We start from the raw sequence: 6574 nt of genomic DNA on the forward strand, positions 1-6574 counted from the left end.
TGATCAATGTTAACAGTTTATCTGACAAGACTAACTTGGAAACAAACTGACGGTAGAAGAGAACATTCTTATTTTCGTTACATATCTAAATATTATTAAACACACAAATATTGTACTATGAAAAATTAAAAAAAGGAGAATAGAATATTAATGTTATAGTTTGAAGGTTTCCTTATGTACTACTCTTTGTGAAAAGTGCAACACCCAGAAAGAATGGCCCGAACGACCCCAAACTCGGGAGATGTGTAAAACAGAGTACCAAATGTAGTGTGTTCGTACGAGTCCCGCTTCAACTTGTCCTATAGTGATGGTAACATACGTGTTAAGCGCTACCGTGGTGAAACCAGTCTGAGAGCCTGCACTGTTGAGCGGCATTGCGGACAAGTCCAAGTGTGATACAATATGCGATCTCGTTTCCTACGTATTCAGGACAATCTGAACTTCAACCGCTACATTAGAGAGGTCTTAGAGTCCGAGGTACTGCCCCTCCCTCAGGCAACTCCACATGCCATATTTCAGCAGGACAATGTCCGGTCACATGTGGCGAGGATTGTGCAAGTCTTCTTCGAAGAACGACGGGTATCACTGCTTTCCTGGCCTGCACGTTCGCCAGACATTTCGCCCATCGAACATGTCTGGGATAGGGTTGGTCGGCAACTTTTTCGTCATAGTCCGCTAGCACACACTCTTGACGCTTTGTGGACTGGCATACAAACTGCGTGGAGGGAGATTCCCCTGGAACACATCCAGGAACTCTTTGATTCCATATCACGACGCTTAGAAGCTCTGATTGCAGCGGATGGAGGCTTCACTCCATACTGAAATCTCACGGTCACAGATCAGGTACAGTTCTGTAATTCTAATCCTTGTGTATTGTCATGTATATAAACTGTGATATCAATGTATCCTTCTTGGTGTTGCAATTTCTACAAACATCAATCTAATATAACACTTTACAAAATGTTCGGTTCTTCCTCATCCATGAGTTCGAAGTCCACTACATCCGTATGTTCATCCCCATCTTCACTCAGGTCTGCAACAGCAAGGTCCTGCTGCTGGTTGAACATTTCGGTGTAGAAGGTCAGGTTTGCATTCCGAAACCAGTCCTCCCCGAAGTGCTATTGCAGAAGTCTTTCAATGTCCCTGATGTTTGCTTCTTTAAGGATGACACCCATTGGAATGTAGTCCTTTTGGAAATGTTTACCTTTATTGTTTAAACTTTTGGATTCGTCTTTTCACTGGTATCATTCTCTTCATCATCTGTATCTTCTCCCTCAACACTAACAGAGTTATTGAAACAGGATACACCATATTCATCCACAAATTTCGGCAAAAGTCGAAAAAACTGCAAGATAATCACAGTAACCGCTTCAAGACTTCAACACACTTAACATAAAAGGTTAGAAGTCCCTGATAAAGCGCGGGCAGAAACTCTCAGCTGATGTCTTAAATGCAGCAGTATAGTCAATTTAACTATACGAGCAAAAAGTAGCTTTATTATCAGCGTCTAATAATATCTTATTCGTTATTTTAGTATGCTCAATGTAATCCTTATGGAGATCGAAATAGCAGGTTTTGCATCCGTAACTCTCAATATGGCCATGTTGTCTCAGTGACATTTAGCAGGTTTTGCAAAAGTAAACATGGCATCGTGCAGTTAGCAGGTATTGCGTCCTTACGCTCTCCACACTTAACAGGTTTTGCAACCGTATGCAGTTTTATTTACTAGATTTAAAGGGTTTAGAGTTGGATTTGTAACCGAATGTATGGCTTATTACGTAGCTAATGACGAACTGAAACCATGGTTACCATTATCTCATTTTTCATTTTTTTGGCAGTTAGCTGGTTTTGCATCTGGGCTACTCAATTTTATAGTATTGTATTAGACGTCTCCAACATTATTTGCACAGCATAACTGATACTTGGTGTTTCGATATACTTTGCTGCTTTTACTACTAATTGTCCAGTATTTTCATCACTTTTGTTACCACAGTCTTCTTTCATTACCTTTTCAACACTTATCATACACGCATGCACAAAATTATTTCTTACAGTTTTTACATTGCTTTCCATAAGGGCAGAATAGCCAGTTCCCCCCCTCCCCCATTGCATACATCGCCGATTAGCTACACATTACACTAATCAGACTTCAGATGCATACAAACAATTCTTCTTTCTCTGACATATCGTCAAGTGAGATGTAAGCCTACTACCTGATAATAAATGTAGATATCAGTGAAAACCTCAATCAGAGGTATTACTCTTCTTAATCCCTCGTAAATAATGGCACAAGTGTCTCAAATGTGTTCTATAGTGTCAGTTGAAATGTGTTATATAGTGTCAGTGAAATGCGTCATAGCGCCACTACAGTGAGTGAGATGAGAGTTTGACTATTGAAACTTATGTAGGGCCTATACATATGTAGGTTGTATTGTAAAATTAGATTATTTTATGTTTTATTAATAATTGTAATTATTGTGTTAAATTGTATTGTGTATATAATTGTATTGTGTATTCTATAATTTTATTGTGTATTGTTTATATTGTGTATACCAGCTGCCACCAGGTGCTTGCCCACTTGCAGTGTAAATACATACATACATACAATTTCTCCCAAAGCTAGGGCGGATATAACACAATATTTTGAATCTTGCAACTTCTTTCATTGTTAAAAAACGTACAGTACTAAAGTACTAAGATAATCATAAAGTGTTATTGTTTCATTTATTCCAGTGTCTTGCCTTTCAATACGTAGAGTCACCATTTTAATGTGACTAACCGTCCTCTTCAACAACCAGTTTTCACTGTATTTCCAATTATGCCCTTCCCCTTCCTTTTCTTTGTAAGAGAAAACAATGCAGTAAGTCTTAGTGATAATTTCTTAAGTCAGTAATGTTTATTTTTCATCACTAACAAGTAAAATGATCTCGTGAACAAAATGTCTGGGTCCCAATCAGATTACGTCTTGCATCACAACTTAAGACGTACAGCAAAATGATCGGAAACCATGACTGTGTGTGCCAGAATTTTGAGGGGACTGGAAAATGGGTAGGTTTCCACAGAAACAGAAATTGAACTTGAATGGCGTGTGTCTCTAAATGTCTTTCAGATCTGGAGAAAAGCAGAAACATTTACAACAAACATTGCAGTCCTACCAATTTTTACCAATATATGTTCTCATATGCTTTTTCAGATCTCCTGAAAACGAGAAATGCATCCCACTATCATCGCAAATGTACTTCTCACTTCATGTAAACGTACATATTATTTTACACTACCAGATTCCAAAAATTTTCTTTCCATATATATCATAATCATGATATATCATATCATATCTTGTGGCATTTCAAATGTTTCATTATTTTCAGACGGTAAATAAACACATACACACTTGATTTTGCACTAGTATAATTATTCTTTAGCAATTGAGGTCATTTACCGCAGCCAACTTTACTATAAATACTGTTACAAAATTTTGAAACAACCTGTACAAAGTGTTTCTTAGTGGTAGCAATGGCGGAATTTCCAATAAAAAAAAAACCGTCCTGCAATAGTTTGACTAGCTGCAATGATTTCCTGAAAGTGTGCGTAAAAATGTGGGCAATTATGAGTTCCGATGAGGAGGTGATTAGAATCCTAGATAGAGAATACCCCACATAAAATTATTACTATCCTCATTCAATACGGCTCAATGCTTGGTCGCACTGAGTTGCTTGTCTTGCATCTTGATCATAATAATTATAATATCCATGTGCAGGATTAAGATATGATATGTAATTTCTAAGTTATTGATTGTTGTCAGCTTGCTGGTGATCATAATAGATCAATATTACTTTCTTTGCTATCTTCAGACTGTACTTTATAAAGTATACTCGAATTAAAACAACTATATTTTCGGAAAACGTATTATATTGTGTCTTTCTCGTGTTAAATTTTACATTACCTCGCTAACATGTTTCAGCCTGTTATCGGGCATCTTCAGAATTGGTTATTGCTGGTCTTGGCAACTTTTGTTTGTTTTTCCTGTGGGGGTGTGTTTGTGTAGTGTAATGTGGAGACAAAAAATGTGTTCTGAAATTGAGTTGTGTGTTGAGAATTTCATTTGGATGTGTTTTCGTGTGTCTATATATTTCGTATTGTTCTAGTTGTTTAGTTTCTGTCCCTTTGGTTGAATATGTAGAATCTCCATGTGTGTGTCATCTCTGTAGGTGTGGTCAGCATTTGTGATGTGTTCTGCATATGTGGAAGTGTTTTGTAATTTTGTTATGGCCGTGATGTGTTCCTTGTAATGTGTTTGAAATTATCTACCTGTCTGTCCTATGTAGAAGTTGTTGCAGCTGTTACATTTGAGTTTGTATATGCCTGTGTGGTTATGTTTGTTTGTTTGTATGTTGAGATGTTTTTGTACAGTATTATTTGTTCTGTATGCGATGTTGTAATTTAATTTCTTGAAAGAGGTTGCAATCTTGTGTGTTTTTGTTTTCGTATGTTAGTGTGATGTATTTTTTGTGTTCTTGTGTTTGTGTTGTATTCTTGTGCTTTTTGTGATTATGTTTTCTCTTACTTATTACGTTGTCTATTATGTTGTGTTTGTATTCGTTTTCTTGTGCTATGCTGAAAAACAACAACACACCACAAGAACACATTAAAGAAATCATCCATATGACAGACACCATCACAAAACAGAACTACTTCACATACAATAACAAATATTACACTCAAACCGAAGGCCTACCCATGGGATCACCCATTTCCGGCATACTACAAGAAATATTCATACACAACATAGAACAGACATACATACTAAACAAAGACAACAACAAACACGCAGACATATATTGGCACAGATACGTACGAGGGGGATCCAGGAAATAACGACTGTTCGCGCATACCCGCCACGCAGCTGACTCCCCTCCTTGTTTGAAGGTCAACTGGCTTCCTTAACATGTGTTCTCATAATGTTGTGAGTACTGGTTGCAACAAGTCGCCATTGTGCATTTTGTATAACTTCAAAATGAACGACGTGATTGATAATCCCGCTGACTGTGAGGTGAGGAGTGTGATTCGATTTTTCAATGCCCAACATTTGAAACCTGCAGAAATTTACCGGCAATTGAAAGAAGTTTATGGTGATACTGTAATGAATGAAAGAAATGTGAGAAAATGGTGCGAAATGTTCAACAATGGGCGAACAAATGTCCACGATGAAACTCGACCCGGACGCCCATCACTCATCACAGAGGACCTGAAGACTAAAGTGAACGACAGAATCTTGCAAGACAGGCGCACATCACTCGACGAATTGCATATTGCCTTTCCTGACATTTCTCGTTCTTTGCTTGGTGAAATTGTGTCGCAACATCTTGGCTACCACAAAATCTGTGCATGATGGGTTCCACGGCAACTGAGTGACCAACAGAAAACTCAGAGAATGGCCTCAGCATTGACATTCTTGATGCGATATCACACAGATGGAGACGTCTTTCTTGATCAAATTGTGACTGGTGATGAGACCTGGGTGTCTCACAACACCCCAGAGACCAAGCGCCAATCACGTCAGTGGCATCATCCCTCATCACCCAAGAAACCGAGAAAATTCAAACAGACTCTCTCAACACAAAAAGTCATGGCTACTGTCTTTTGGGATCGCAAAGGTGTTCTTTTGTTGGATTTCATGCCAAAACGCACTACAATCAATGCAAATCGTTATTGTGAGACTTTACGAAAACTACGGCGAGCCATCCAAAACAAGAGGCGAGGAATGCTTTCGAGAGGAGTTGTGCTTCTTCACGACAACGCCCGCCCACACACTGCTGCTTCAACTCGAGAATTGCTGGATCAATTCGGTTGGGAAATCTTTGGTCATCCGCCCTATAGTCCAGACCTTGCTCCTAGCGATTTTCACCTTTTCACTATGCTGAAAGACTTTCTGGGTGGTACGCGTTTTGGAAGTGATGAAGAGTTGAAGAAGACAGTGAACACCTGGCTTAATGAACTGGCGGCAGAGGAGTATAACACGGGAATTCTAAAGCTAGTGAACAGATACGACAAATGTTTAAATGTAGGTGGTGATTATGTAGAGAAGTAAAGGAAGTTTCAGTTATGTAACAGACTTTGTTTTTTCAAATAAATATATATTTTTTTTAATTATTACAACAAAACGGTCGTTATTTCCTGGATCCCCCTCGTAGATTACATAGTAATTCTATACAAAGAAAACAAAAGAGAGATCCAAAACCTACATAAACAAAATAAACCCAAAGCTACACTACACATTAAAAATTGAAAACAACAAATCCATACATTTTCTAGATATCACAATAACAAAAGTCGACAACAAACACACATTCGAAGTCTACAGAAAACCCACAACACACACATAGACAAGATATTCAATCACCCAACACAACACAAACGAGCTACATTCCGAACAATGGTACCACAAACTGGAGTTACTTTGAATACAGAGGAAACTGAACATTTTTTCAGACAATCATATTTAGGTTTCTATATGCTGCTCTTGCTACAGACGGAGGTAAATTTGGTATGAGAATGATTTTATAATAATTTGCCT

This window comes from Periplaneta americana, chromosome 16 (genome assembly GCF_040183065.1).
Source record: "Periplaneta americana isolate PAMFEO1 chromosome 16, P.americana_PAMFEO1_priV1, whole genome shotgun sequence".
In the NCBI taxonomy this organism is placed as follows: Eukaryota; Metazoa; Arthropoda; class Insecta; order Blattodea; family Blattidae; genus Periplaneta; species Periplaneta americana.